The sequence below is a fragment of the Clinocottus analis genome, unplaced genomic scaffold (assembly GCF_023055335.1).
Source record: "Clinocottus analis isolate CAN_PGR_092001 unplaced genomic scaffold, fCliAna1.0.p SCAF_1, whole genome shotgun sequence".
Lineage (NCBI taxonomy): Eukaryota > Metazoa > Chordata > Actinopteri > Perciformes > Cottidae > Clinocottus > Clinocottus analis.
In genome coordinates this window covers 5,035,241-5,049,939 of record NW_027175820.1, presented here as the reverse complement: position 1 = coordinate 5,049,939, position 14,699 = coordinate 5,035,241, and positions in this window count along the sequence as shown.

Sequence of the window (14,699 nt, the reverse complement as noted above, 5' to 3'; positions counted from 1 at the left end):
TCGTGGAGCCGCAGCTCTCCCTCCCTTGAAGCTGTCATATAATTAGATAAAGGTAGACGCTCCGCTGCGAGTCCATCCCCGTTGAGAATTTCCCGCGACCCACGGGTCAGCCCACAGATAGGAACGGCGGGGGGAATGCAAGATGTTTCTACCTTCATGTCAAGGTGACATCACCTCACAACAATGAGGGAAAGAAAAGAGGAGAGCGCTCGGAGAATATTGTATGAGGATAATTTGATGATAAAAAAAAGGAAGGAGGATACGAGGACATGTCTGTAAGGTCTAAGCAGAGACATTGAAGTCGTCACATTTCTTCCCCCCCCTCCCCCCCCACCGTGTAGCCAGCCTGCTGCACTCGACAAGGCACAGTTTAAAAAGAAAGTCAGAGGTTATGCTAACCTTCATGGCATGGATTTTTTTTATTTTGTATCAACCTCTCACAATAAACTCACAAGTTATTCATAAAAGGCATGTGGGGAGGAAACGTGAATGAGGAATATTTGGTTGAAACTGTCTCGACATCGGTAATCCCTCACATCTCTGCAGCCGCCGTTCTCCGAGAGCAATCGATGTAATGCTCGGTGAAATATCTTTATCTCAAAATATAAATGTTCTTTGCCTCAAGTTACCCCGCCCCCCCCTACCTCCACGTGTAGTTCAATAAATCCTAACTTGACATGCTTTAATAAGCATAGGTGTGCTTTTTCCACTTTCAAATCATTCGCCTCATTGTGACCCAGTTTTCACAAAACCGTGTTTGATAGACTGACAGGCAGGCTCCTCTGCTGCACACAAAACTGCTCGGAAACTTGTAGAATTGCAGGCAACGCAGGCCTTCGGGCGATTGTTTTCTTTGGATAAGTGATTTAAAATCCTGGATCTTCAGCATAGCAAACCTGGGTGGGAAATAAAAATAAAATCTACTCAGAGGCGCAGTCTTTCACGTGACTTTATTTTCCATTTTTTATTATGAGTCAGTTGAAATGTGAACTTGCGCAATAACAAAACCCCGAACAGACAAAGCAAATTAACGAACTAATTCCAGACGATATGAGGGTGCTTTACCGAACTGTGGAGGAGGTTGAATCTGTGAAATGATGGAGCGTTCATTTAAACGTTTCTCCTTGAACGAGCTTAATATCTTTGCGGTGGTGAGCTAAAGAACACACATCCCCAGTTCCCATAAAAATGATCTCTTATTTATTGCTGTTTTACCTCATGATGTTCTGCTGCATATTTTAGTTTGTAGTTTCACGTTTCTGTGATTGAGAGAAACTTGAAGTACAATCAGTCAGAAATCTTTTCCCAGGATCATAAGAGCACGTCTTCTATTAATTCAATATATCATTGAATATAAATGATATCCAGTAATACACATGCAATATTGAAATATATACTCACAGCCAGTATTCACAAACACACACACACACTGAATATTAAGTAAACACTTTGTAGGAAACATGTAACATTCCACAACAACAGCTGTAGATGATAACTGCGTTGCAAAGAAATGTGTGATATTTGTTTTTTTTTCTCTTTCATATTGATTTACATGTCACAGTTATAGGTAAAAAGACAAGAAAGCAATCAAAAAGCATGATCAACATTCCCTGCATTTCAATCAGGAGAGACTTGTGTTTCCAACTGAAGTAGGCCACCTGAGGCAGGCAGCAGCTTAACCAAAGACACGCTAGCAATACTTTTTTTAATGTTAAAATGCCCTCTCCTTCACATGCCAAACGACCTCTTCCACAGTAATTAGAAGTTTGTTATTCACGGTAGTTTGATGCATTTTATTCCCCACTCACGTTCTATGAAAACGCGCCCTACTCGTCTCTGATTGGCTGGTACTCTTTGCCTTCTTTGCAGAATTGGATGTTTATTGCTGATGAGCAAGATTGCATGTCGGTAATGATTTTCAGATGTAGATGTTTTCATAGGGATGGCAGCCTTCATATTTAGAATATATGTATGCAATCAGTATGTCCTTGTTACAGAGAAAAATCTTTTTTTTTTTACCAACATTGCCTTTATGCATGCGATAAAATTACCGATCCAATCCGGTGGAGTGTAGCGTCGTAATTGCACTTAATATTCACCTTGAAGTTCATATGGCACACATATGGTTGCACAATAGGATGGTTTGGTGCTTGTCTCCAGAAGTTTTTTTGTGGTGAAGGGAGTTGGCTGAAATCCGACGAAGTGATGTGGAGCATCCCTGGTTGCACGATATGATGCAACCTTTGAGGTGAGTGGGCTGGAGGAGGATAACAATGGTTCGTACAGCGGTCTCAACGGACAGAAACAGAGAGGAGAGCAGCTTTAACATTTGACAGCAACGATTTGATTGGCTCAAACAAACTGTGGCAAAGGTCTGGTTGGATAATTTAGAGAGCGAAGTCCTACAGTCAGCTGAAAAGCTCTGCGAATGAATGGGAACTGTTCATGTGACTGTTGATTGTTGCATCAATATTCAATTGTGATCAATCTGCCAAATGTATGACAAATTTACCTGCAGGGATTATTGATTTTTATATCACAGGGGAAAACTAATAACACTAGCAATTTATGAGCCCCACTGAGCCATGCCAATAAGCAAACAGGCATCATAGCGCAAGAACTGCATCCTTTAAATTTAATGCGGCCTTCATTAATGGTTGATTAATTGGATCTGTAGTTGTCAGAATGTCCTCTGTGAAGAGGTTTAAGAGAAAGTGGAAAAAAGCGAATGAAAGCCTACAGAAACAATCGGGTGCCACTGCACCTTTGATGATTGGTCTTTTAGTGATGATCAAAAGTACACCGTAAGATCTCTCACCCAAAGGAGCGAGAACAATGACTTCTCCCTAAACTCACGGATCTGCCCTCTTTTGTTCTCAAAAGTCTGTTCGCCTCAGACAGCGCACGACAATAGAACCCTGAAATAAAAAGTGACCCGTCATTATTGTCACTTCGTACGGTTGTGTGGAAACAAATCAATCTGTTATTTTTTTTTTTTTATGAGAGAACCCTGACTCCTGTTGTTGCAGTGGAGTCTTTCTTGAGTAGGCGTTGCTTTGGGGACTTCGACACAGATATGCACAAGAAGGAGCCAAAAGACTTACGTGGGTGGCGTTTTCACATGGCCCTGCAAGAAGGGAACTGTCTGCGTTTTGACAACTTAAGTACTTGGTTAAAGTTGAGGAAAGTTTGCGTGGAAGTTAACGGGTTTTTCTTATTGATGTTACATCGTTTTCACTTCTTAGTTGACACATTTATTAAAAGCCCAACCATGATGGGCTTTTGTTGTTTTAATTAATGAACAGCTCTGAATTGTAATGTGGTTACTGTTAACGTTTGAAGCGCCGGACTACCCAGTGGATAAGGAAGGCAAAGCAAGTGTGAATGGGAAATGGACTTGTACTTGAATAGCTCTTTTCTAGTGTTCCAACCACTCAAAGCGCTTTAATACCACCATGTCATTGGCTCATTCACACAGGGGCTACCGTGCAATGTGCTACCTGCCTGACGAATCAAAGTTGGACAGTTGACACGTCAACATGAACTGGTGGAGTCTGGGATCGGACCGCCAATCTTTTTCTTGAGGATAACCGCTGAGCCCGAGAGTCATCCCTTTGAATTGAACCAAGTGTCGGCATGAGCCGGATGGGGATGAGAACGCGTTGGTAACAATGTTACTTCACATAGGACATACATCGTGGTCTCTTGGGTGAGAATCCTGTCTTTACCCTTCGTGGACTTTTCTGTTGTTGTACGAGTTATTTTATCTCGTAACTTTCAATAATTGTCTCCAGATGTGTATCTTGCTCTGAGTGACACTCCTTGTACTAAATCGCTTAATCTGACCGGATGCAAACACGTTGCTCGTCAACTTATCCGCGGTTTGCAGAAACGTACAATTCCAACATTTGTCCTGGCGACTGGGCTGAACTAAAAGCCCTGAAACCCAGATAGCTATTTTCTCCGTTTCTGCCTGATTAGACTCCTGTTGTGTAGGCCTGCAACCACTGATTCCCTCTCTCTACTGTTTACCGTTTTGTTGCACCTGTTTCACAACCGCCAACTCGAAACGCGGATTTTCAAATTAGCACACGGTGGTTTTGGTGACTTAATGTAATCGCCAGCATACGTAGCTCCAACCAACCTCTTCTCTAGCACAGGACTAATCAACCAGAATAACTGCAGACATTTGTGTGAGTGGGAAGGTCCTGGAGGATTAGTGAGAGAACGCCTTCATGGTTAAAGGAACACAGCATTGACTTTTGGAAGAAAACTGGACTTTTGTGCCCCGACCTTTTCACTGCAGCGTTTGCAAAGCGATAACAACATCCCACTAGTTCTTGCTTTGGTACTGGACAGAAACAGGTTTTAAAAGCTAACTTTTCGGACAATGAAAATGGATTCTACCTCGATAAAGTAGAACCAGTGTTATACCATAAAACAGCTGTATGGGGTATACCATTTTTTTAATGTTTGAGTTAACTTCGCACTGAACAGTTAAGGAGATCTTAGTTTTTTATGGGACAAAGCAGTGCATATAATCTTAATAAAGCTTGGACTGTGTTCAAAGACTTGTTGTAAAATGGTTTAATATCAACAAAAAAACAAACAGGAATGATTTAATATAATTAACAGCAAAGGGATACCAGAGTCCACTTTAATATTAGCACAAAATGCTCAAGAAATGTAATTAAGAAAAACAATATTCCCTGTGTCAGAAACCATAACTACCAGTTTCACAGTATCAATATCACTCACATTGCCTTGTTTTAGAATCAACTTTGCTTTTCCTGCTCAGAAGAGATGTATGCAAGCGAAGATGCAGCCGTTTCTCTACTGCGACTCTGGACTGCTGGAAACCCCTTGTGGATATGTGTTGCTGTGTTCTCCCCCTTCCTCCCTCCCACACTAACAGTGTACTCAGTAAGTCAGACATTCGTGGGCACCGGTTATGTCAAGCCTGCCTCCCTCATGTGTTATCCTGCCCCAAAAAAAGAAAAGCAGCTGGTGGCTCCAGCTGGAGAAATCCATCTACTGTGAACTAAGATAGATGCTTCAATTTATCATTTGAAGGTACCGTTGCAAAAAGCTGCATTAGCTGGCCACTCAGTGTCCACGGGTCGTGGTGTGTGTATATCTATATATATTTATTTTACATAATTGGAGACATTGTTTGCCGATACCGCATGGTTCACTGAATGCTGAATGGGTTGTTTCAAGGCAACAAGTTCAGTTGTTCCATTAGTGTTTGATTGCACGAAGCCCATTGTTACCAAGATTGATGTTGCACTTGGACATTGTAATCCTGAGATAGGGGGCGGGACCTGAAGCTAGGAGTAGATGCAGTGTCAGTATGGTGATGTGTGTACTAGAGTTTGTCTACATCAGGTCTTACAGATGCAGCGGCCTTGAATTTCTCCTCTCTCTGTGCCAATCTGTGACAGCCTTCAGCTGTTAGCCGATCCCCAGACATGATATAGAGAACACGGGCTGACTCTTAATTTCCCTATGGCGCCATATGCGGAAATCCATTGCAATGGTTTATATATTCACCAGGTGGAGCAGTAATGATCGAAGCTGAAGCGGCAGCGCCTGTGCTTCCCTCACAGAACATACTTCTAATGACTGTTATCATATCATTCTCATATCATGAAGTCATGGAGATGAGGTTATGGAATCATTATGCCGAAGCTTTTTGTGAGACATGGCTCCAATTACTTGTTATACCTTCTATTCTGTCCACAAAAGCTATAGGAGGAATTAGTCAAACTGGAGGTATAAAGTAGCATCCAATGGAAATATTACTGCGCAAAGCCCATTCAACCATTGAAAATCATGGCTTATGCTGTTAAAATATGTAAAATATAACTATTTACAACAGAGTGGAGGCAAATATTACTGAAGTTGAGCAACTATTTACACACAGCGCTAACCATGGCCTGAACAAAGAAACCTGAATTTTCCGCGTACTTCAGGTTTTTGTGAAGGGGCGGGGCCAAGTGGTCGTCAGCCGGCTGGGAGGGAAACTTCTCGGTGGCTGCATCAGTAGATTAAAAGGAGATGCTACTATTTAATTCAAAGCCCTGTGCAGTGAGTATAGCGTTAGAAAATGAGCGGGGGCGACAAATGAGGGCACTCTTTGGTGCTGAAACATACAACAAAATGATTTGAAGCCCACAGCCCCACAATTTAATCGATATACTCTGCAACGCATAGAAAGTTATGTTGCAGGACAGTGCACACATCTTCTCAGCTAGATGGTTGTAATAATTCATTCAGTTTCTACTCCACACACAATTAAACAGTACAATACAGCAGCCTTGTACATTTTATAAAAAGGAAACTTTTTATTTAAAACTTTTCTTCAAATAATAAACGTATCTTGACCAAAAAAACATTTGTGCATCGCTGATGACCTTTGAACTCAACGAACAAAAGGAGGACTGCACACAGGGTCGACTTTTATACTTTTGTATTCGATTTATGCTGAAAAGCCCAAGGTCTGTCAGGGTTTGACACAAGTGGTGGGTTTTAATCTTCTTCATGTAGTTCAAAATATGTTGAAGCTTCATTTTATAGTCAAGCTTCTTATCTACATTCTTCCATTTCAGCACCATCTTGTAGTCCATTTCATAGCTGAGGCTGAGATAAATCAATCTGTCAATCAACCAAAATGAAATTTACAAAATTCACACACTCTTTAGATGTAGTTTTTTTTATTCAACTTTAAAAAAATTTTTTTAAAAAAGACATTTGACCTCGTGCAAAATGCCCGAGCAAACGCTTCAAGATTAACATAACTGTAATTTGCCAGTAGACCTGTGCGTTTGTAGATAATAACCGTGTAATTAACACAGCAATAATTCCATATCGGGCTACGCGTTCTGCCTCATATGTCCTATAATGAAGCCCTGCTTACGCCAAGAAATGGGTGAGAAATAACAAGAGTTATTAATAACGTGTGAGAGTCGTACCGTCACTGAAATAAAGAAGAAAGGGTCTGATATGAAAAGCGTTTTGCCCACAGAAGTTTGAGACTTATTCATATTGAAGCTTCATACAAAAGCATCAACAGTCAATTGAAGTTATTGGTCATTCGGCGATCTAAATACATTTAGAATTGGATGAGGAAAATGCCAACATAACTATGAAGTGTAATTTATAAAAGGGTTTTTAAGTACTGAAATATGTCATTAATTTGTGAAAAACTAATTGCACATTCCTCCAATGACAGGTGTTGTGTTCATTTAAATGTGAGAATGAAAAAAAGCCAGCGGTTCCTGCGTGAGGTCCTTTCCCTCCCGTGATGCAGACTGCTGTGAGCTAATTGTGGTCACTTACTCGCTTACAGATGCCGGTCGGATGGTCAGCGCTCATTCAATCACCGATTTGAATGCAAATTACACTTGGTGGTGGTCTAGTCGCGTCCTTGCAAAAGAATAATGTCTCACGGTGGTGGCAGCGCTCCGTTTAATTGCATACTTTTATGCAAATCGAGTTCAGACGCAGCCTCCTGGTCTTAATAGTGGTATTGCTGTTAAACATACAGTCTCAGAATATACAGACATGGGGGCAATTGTGCGTTGAAAGGATGCCAGAGAGCAGGAAATCTACAAAAACTGCACCGTGGGATTTGGTTTCAAGTGGTTTTTCTGAAAGGAATTCGATACCTTCTTCTTTTTTTTTTTTAAATGAAAAAATAATTGGCAAAAATTGCTATAGAATCCTTCTGTTGTGCTGGAGTGTGAATATTTGTGTCATATGTATTATGAAGGCTGGAGAATAATGCATAGCCCTCCATGTCAGTGCGTGTCTTCGTTTCTCTATTTATTGAAATACCATTATTGAAATACCGCCATTAAAATCATCAAACGATCATCATGCCACCATTGAAATACCGTCCATGACCAAAGAGACACAAAATGTTGTCGTTTGGAACGTGAAGCGAACACAACGATACGAACATGATGGGACACAAACATCCTCCGGGGTAAAAATCCTTTTTATGTTTGTCCCGCCAGTCTTAGGTGGGCTTTATTCGTCTTTCCACCACATCTGCACAAACATCTTCTTTGTGCGTCTAATAATAACTCAGAGGGGTTTGCATTGGAAGTGTAGTCGCAACAAAATAGTCACAAGTGAAATATTTATAAAACATCTCTGTATTCGTACTCTTTTTATCCTTGTTTTTGCTTTCTTTAATAAAGTCATCCCTCTCTGCACTGCAGTGTTTTAAAGTAGGGGTTTTTCAAAGTCTGAGACTGTGAGCTGGAAGCTTATGAAAGCATGAAAAAGGTCTGGCCAAAGTATTTATTAGTTTCTCACTTCTGGGAAAGTGAGAAAAACAGTAATATTCCCCAAAAGTACTTTATCTCTGAACTATCTTTTCAACCAAATCAGACACATTTATTGATACTATGTGGTTTTTTTTCTTTTGGTAACTTATTTAATAAATGTTTTTCACTTCTATTCACTGAGTTTTTGAGGATGGTGAAGACTGTAGAGACATGCTTTAATGTAAATGTGCTGAAACAACACTTTCTGGCTTTTTAAAATCACCCAGTTGGAGTAACTTGATTAATCTCATCAGGTATTTTTTTGTGTTACAACTGCTTCCTTAAATTCAGTTTTATTTAGGAAAAATTAGCCTCCTTCCCATCAGTCTATCCCCAGGAATGCAATATGCTAGATCACCTGGTCAGGAGATTATCATCCAGGAGAGCGTTGACAACAGTGCTGTTCCATGAGGAGGAAGACCAAGACACATTCATCTCCTCGTCTTCTTTTTGCTAAAGATTATAATCAGCATTTCACAAATGAGTTTACAAATTACAGAAAGACATGACACGTTTCAGCATTTTGATTTCAGCTGATTGGGCCCGTAATGTCATAATGAGCAAAATACAATAAGCGAAGATGGCATGACGCGTTCCTCGTTTTCATTGCTCTTTTCGTTTCAGAAAGATTGTGGAAGACATCGTTTGGCTCGCTGCGACTCGAAGAATAGGAGTTAAGTACATTTGGGTTTATGAGCACAGTTGGATTTTTTTTTTTTTTATCATTGGCTTGTTCCAGGACTAATACTCCTGCCACTATAGAACATCTGCCTCTTCTTACAGCTGCTTTTAAACAGAGTAACATCCTGTTAACAATCCCTTTTGTGTGGTCTTTTCAGACATCAAAGGATTAAGCAGCATAGGCGTAGTAGCCTAGTTTTTCAGGGCTTCATCCAGGGAATGCAAACAGTTACATTGGGGACACCAGTATGTAATTGGTATTCAAGGATTTATTTTCACGGCCCGTCATTTATACAAGAAATATTCACTCCGAGATTGTGCGAGGGGAAAAAAAAACAACAAAAAAACGTTAACTCGTCTGCAGCTGGTTCAGACAATGCCGCATCCTTGGAACGCTGTGACGGTGGGGGGGGGGGGGGGGGGGGGTGCTGGGAGGGTGGTGGTGAGGGGGTCTAGGGGGGGGGGGGGGGTTGGTCTGCTGCGAGGCTGCAGCACTTTGTGAGGAGGCTAGAACAGTAGCCTGCTTGTTTCCATGGTAACCCCCGCCAGTGTGTGTTAGTGAAAAGGAGGGGTGCCACGGTGAAGATGCTTGAGGTGAGTTCATGATGCAAAATGATTTGACCACGTAATGTTGTCCCCCCCCCGTCCCCCCTCCCTCCATTCCCTCCCCTTAGCTGTATCAGTCTCAAACGACTGCGCCAAGTCCCGGTTGTTTTTCCGTATTATTTTTGCCTTCCGGGTCGGCACGGGGCCCACGCTTACTGTGTGTTTCTCCTAAAATTCGACTTGCGGCTGAAGGCTGCTAATGGTACATTCAAGGTGGGAGACTGACATGTCTGATGAGGATATCTTCTTTTCTCCCCCCGCCTCCCCCCTCCTCCAACACTCATTATTTCAGAAAGCTGAAGTGCTTTGATCTGTAAGAAAACCTCCAGAGAGTCGCGAAGTGCGCGTATGATGCATAATATATTTAAACTTACTGTAGCTTCTGAATCTCCAAAGACTTCCTTAGAAACTCTTATTTTCCTATGACCTCTATAAAACTAACATGCTTATTCCGTGGTTGAGTGATTTACGGCGTATCAAACGTTGACTACAAACAGGTCAAGTGTAAAAGGATGTCAAGCGACCTTCTGGCACATTTTGTTCCGAAATATTAAATACAGAATACGTATTGTACTTCCTATGGTATTAGAGTTGGAGGCTATTATTAAAGTAGATGTCAAGTGTTACATTTGAAGAAAAAGGCAGTTAACGTGTGTTTGAATCTGCTTAGTTAGTCTTCTGCATATTATTATATTGCTTATGCTGATTAAAGTTATCACAGTGCCAAAAACAAAACAAATCACACTTTTCACCGTCTTTTTTCTGTCTTTGCTTTTGAAATCTATTAAGAAAATAACAAAAAAGGAGCATTAAGAGTAAATCTCTTCCTTTGTTGTAGAGGGGTCACATGCTGAAAAGCCACTGGAGAATTACCCTCATGTCAACCAGCCGTCACACACCAACAGCTCATACTTCAAGGGGCACTGAAGTGCTGCCGTTTCATCTCTGTAGCTTTTGGAGAATGATCTGGCGTTCCCTTGGCTTTTAAATGAGAGCATGGTATATTAAGTATCGCACCATATTTTGCATCTATTCCTGTTGCTGCTTTCGCTCATGCAATACAACAAATGTCGGTGCTCATTTGGCACTAGTGCCGGGGAGCAATAAACGTTGCTACATTACATTACAGACATTAATGGGTGCCTTGAAGTACCATCACCAGGCTGTGGAGATGGAGTTGTCTCAAAAAGATTCTGGATTTTTCTGTGGGGGGGTGGGAAAAAGACCAAAGTACTTCAAAAGTCCATCTGGAGGCAAATAAAGCAGATGGGGATGTGTTGCTGTGCCATTTACATTAAAAAATGCCTTTCCCCTAGGCCAGATTCAGCCATCATCTGGGTATTATCCCTCTATGAATCAGTATTGTTCGGAGTGTGAAAGCTATGATGAAAGACCTTAGTTTTGAGGAGTGTTTGTTAAAGAATGGCTGCCCAGTAATAGTGAAATATGGCATGGATTAGGAAATTACAAGAAGAAAGGGTAAAACAAACTACCTTTTTATCTGCTTTCTCACGCTCCCACCCACCCAAATACAAGATGTGTGTTGTTGTTGATGATGTTTATTACACTATAGCTGCTGGTCATGTATTGTTGAAATCCCTCACCAACAACAAAAAAAAAATCCTTCTTTGACTTCCCACTAACATGCACCCGCAGGACCGAACCCTGCAGGGGCTGCACCACGAGGCGATCTACCCAACGAGATGTCGAGTTGGAGGTGGCGGCGGGAATTCTATTTAGGATCATGGCAAGGACAAAGCCCTGAAATGCCATTTCAAACACACACACACACACACAAAAAGTTAAAAAATTCATTATGGATTTTGCAGGAGGATTTAATTACTTCTGTGGCCAACAGCCAGATCGTTCTGAGCTGGAATCAAACACTCCTCCCTCAAGCAAGTGTGCAACAACTACTCCTTCTTGGCCTCATTATGGAGCAAACTCCACTCCTCAGATAGAAACAAGATAAGTCAGATGAGACTTCACACCCCTAATGGATTGATGCTGAGGGCTTGTTCCGTCGCTCCACGTTGTCCTCAGTCTCTGCTGCAGCAATACGGATAATATTTATGTTTTTTAGTCTTCCCCGACATCAGATGAACAATGCGCTCTCGTGTCCCCAAGTGTTTGATTGTAATTTCGGCGAGAAACTAAACACCCCTTTTCTTTCTCACCGTGTTGTTTGTTTGATCTCTGCTTCTGATTACGAGACACCGGGCCGCTCAAGCCAACACAAGCAGATGATTATCATCGAGTGGAATGCAAATATTGGGGATTTGTCATTTCCCAAACAATGAATCTTCATCAGAACTTCACTGTTTGTGCATCCCTGTCCCTTTACAGACGGGTCACCGTGTTCTCTGACTCGAGACGTTATTTAGCTTGTATTTGAGACTGCCGGACAAAATGCATTTCCACTGCTCCTTGGTGGAAGTGCTACCGTGACTTGATTTAAAAGCCATTGATGTATTCCAACACGCTGTAATTGCATGCTGGTTTCATTAAGATCAATTTATCAAATTTGGCTATCTCCAGACATGTCTTTGGTATTCTGTTTGATCTGAGAAACCATTAGTTGTGCAAGGAAATGAAATGTCTCTTGGTAGAAACGTCCTCCATGTAGGTTTGGAGGTAGAGAGGTTCCCCAAAATACAGAATAGAGTTACTAATATTCTGACTTTGTCACGTCTGATTTATAACAGATTAGACTGTAGACTACAATGTATAATGTGATGGTCTTATTTGGTCACAGTTATTAATGAACCAAATTAGTTATTCACAACCGTCAAGTGGTAACAGTGTTGCTGATCCTGATTAAAGATGGACTGTAAATACAGACATTTACTCAAATACTATACTTAAGTAAAATTGGAGTTACATTGTATTTCCATTTTACGCTACGCTTTACATTTACCACACCATGATTCAAATATTGCACATTTACGTCGGCGCGACGAGGTCCCCTTGGTGGAGTCCTCTGCATGTGCTCATAGAACCAGGGTTACATTATCGTCACCTTTGTTTGAACACACGCTCCGCCCTCTGCACGACTCTTTAAATCAAGTACGTCGAGCTCGAAGGACGCACGCCGTGCCGCGAAAATGATTATGCTTATGCACTAGGGCACCACAGTAGAGGAGTAGGAGGGCCCAACCAACCCAGGTAGTATGCAACTGAACGGGTTCTGGAGCTACTTCTGACATTGAACATCCATTATTAAATGATTAAAAACCAAGATGATTGTTATTGTAAGTAATAGCCCGCAATGTGTTTCTTTTGGGATGCTGAAAGCTGAAACTGTCGACAGAATTGGCGGATATTTACACTTACATGAAACATATGAAGTGAATACAACAACAGTATTTCAATCAGACAAACGTCATTAGAATTTAACACCAATTTATCTCACATGCATCATTTTTGAGTAGTGCAAAGTCTTTGGCGATTGAACTCTATCCTGAAGAAGGATAATAGAGGGGCAGTGACGCCGAGGTCAGATGACGCAGAACCCCCTGGAGTCCAGACACTAGTGGAGCTTCCACTTAAGCTTCATATCATGACCCTTCAGTATGTTTCTGTTTTTTTCTTCTGAAGGCTCTGAAACACACAAACATATGAGCAATACACAAGATTGAGATGGAATTCATAAGTTAGCTTCAAGACTAAACAGCACTTAGGTCTTGATCTGGCCGGTTCCCTTTTCTGAAGTCTTCGCCGGACATTTCCAATTTAGTCTGCTTCAGGAAGTGGAACGAGCTTCTCCTGCAACTCAAAGCCATGACACAGAGTGCATGCAAATGAGAAAACTTAAGATATTATTGTTGAATTGTTTGCATGAAAAAGTCACTTTTTCTGGATTTGAGGGTTTCCGGTGTTCAAGAGGAGGCAGTAATGAAACACACACACTCCAGGTAAATGAAGGGTTCATTTTAGAAACCTGTGAGGCACAGTATTTGCTTCTGTCACATTGAGTTTGAAAAATAAATACAAAATTATTGGTAATTTTAAAAAAGGTCAGTGAACTGGGAAAAAAGGTCCACATTTCCAAGAGCCGAGACAAACAAATAAAATGTATTGCTGTCCACAACTCAAAGATGTTAATTTTGCAGCAAATTGGCACATTTTAAAAGGTGGAACAGTCAAATGTATGTTAATAAATGATTTGGCAAACGTTGGATCGTACCAATCAGAGACGAGTGTATTCTCCTAAATGTTTTTCTGGGGAAAGCTTGAAAAAAGTTGTTGGTATCCACAAGATGGACACGTTTTCTATTCTTAGTCAAACTGGGTCATGGTATAAAAAGGTTTCTTTAAACATCCTGTTGACCAGTGCCGTCTCAGTGGGACTTCTCAGACTCATCACGGCGGTCCAAATCGGACTGTTTTTCTGATAAGCATGCACCTGTTTGCATCGGCTGGAGTCATTTGAGAAAAATAGAGGCGCTGTGCATCGCACGTTGATGTGCCGATAGTCCGCCAGCTGAATCACATTTCAGCTAACCGAGAGAAGAAAAAAATCTGTCTGCTGATGTCTATTAAGCGGTCGAGGAGGGTTCGAAGACGATGCAATTCCTCCCAATAGCCCTCTTCATTCTCTCGCCGTAATAGTCGAGCTTCCCGCAGGTCGACACAGCATCCAATATCACCTGTGTGTCGAGAAAGAGTCCTGGCCTCAAATCTTTATTTCTTGAGCTTTAATTATACGTTAAAGGGAAGTCTGTTGACTGTGAATCTGGACAGGAAAGCTGAAGGTTTTAGCAAAAGGAGCTGAGGCCAATGCTAATATCTCAACTCTGCAGATGCAGAATACTGATCTGATACTAATGTTTTATTGTCCTTACTGTTTCACCATGTGTACTGCTTAAAACTGCGAGACACTGAGCCACCGTGACATGGGAGGCTCAACGAATCTCCGTTCTGAACAGTAACCGGTTCTAAATGAGTAAAATCCCAGAGTATGGGTCCTAAGCTACTTTAAAAAGCTGTGGAATGAGATCTCAGCGGAAAATAGCAGCGTTGCAAACCTCCGCTCTCTGTGCTCGTCTTTGCCCAAAGGGGCGGACTCGTGCTACA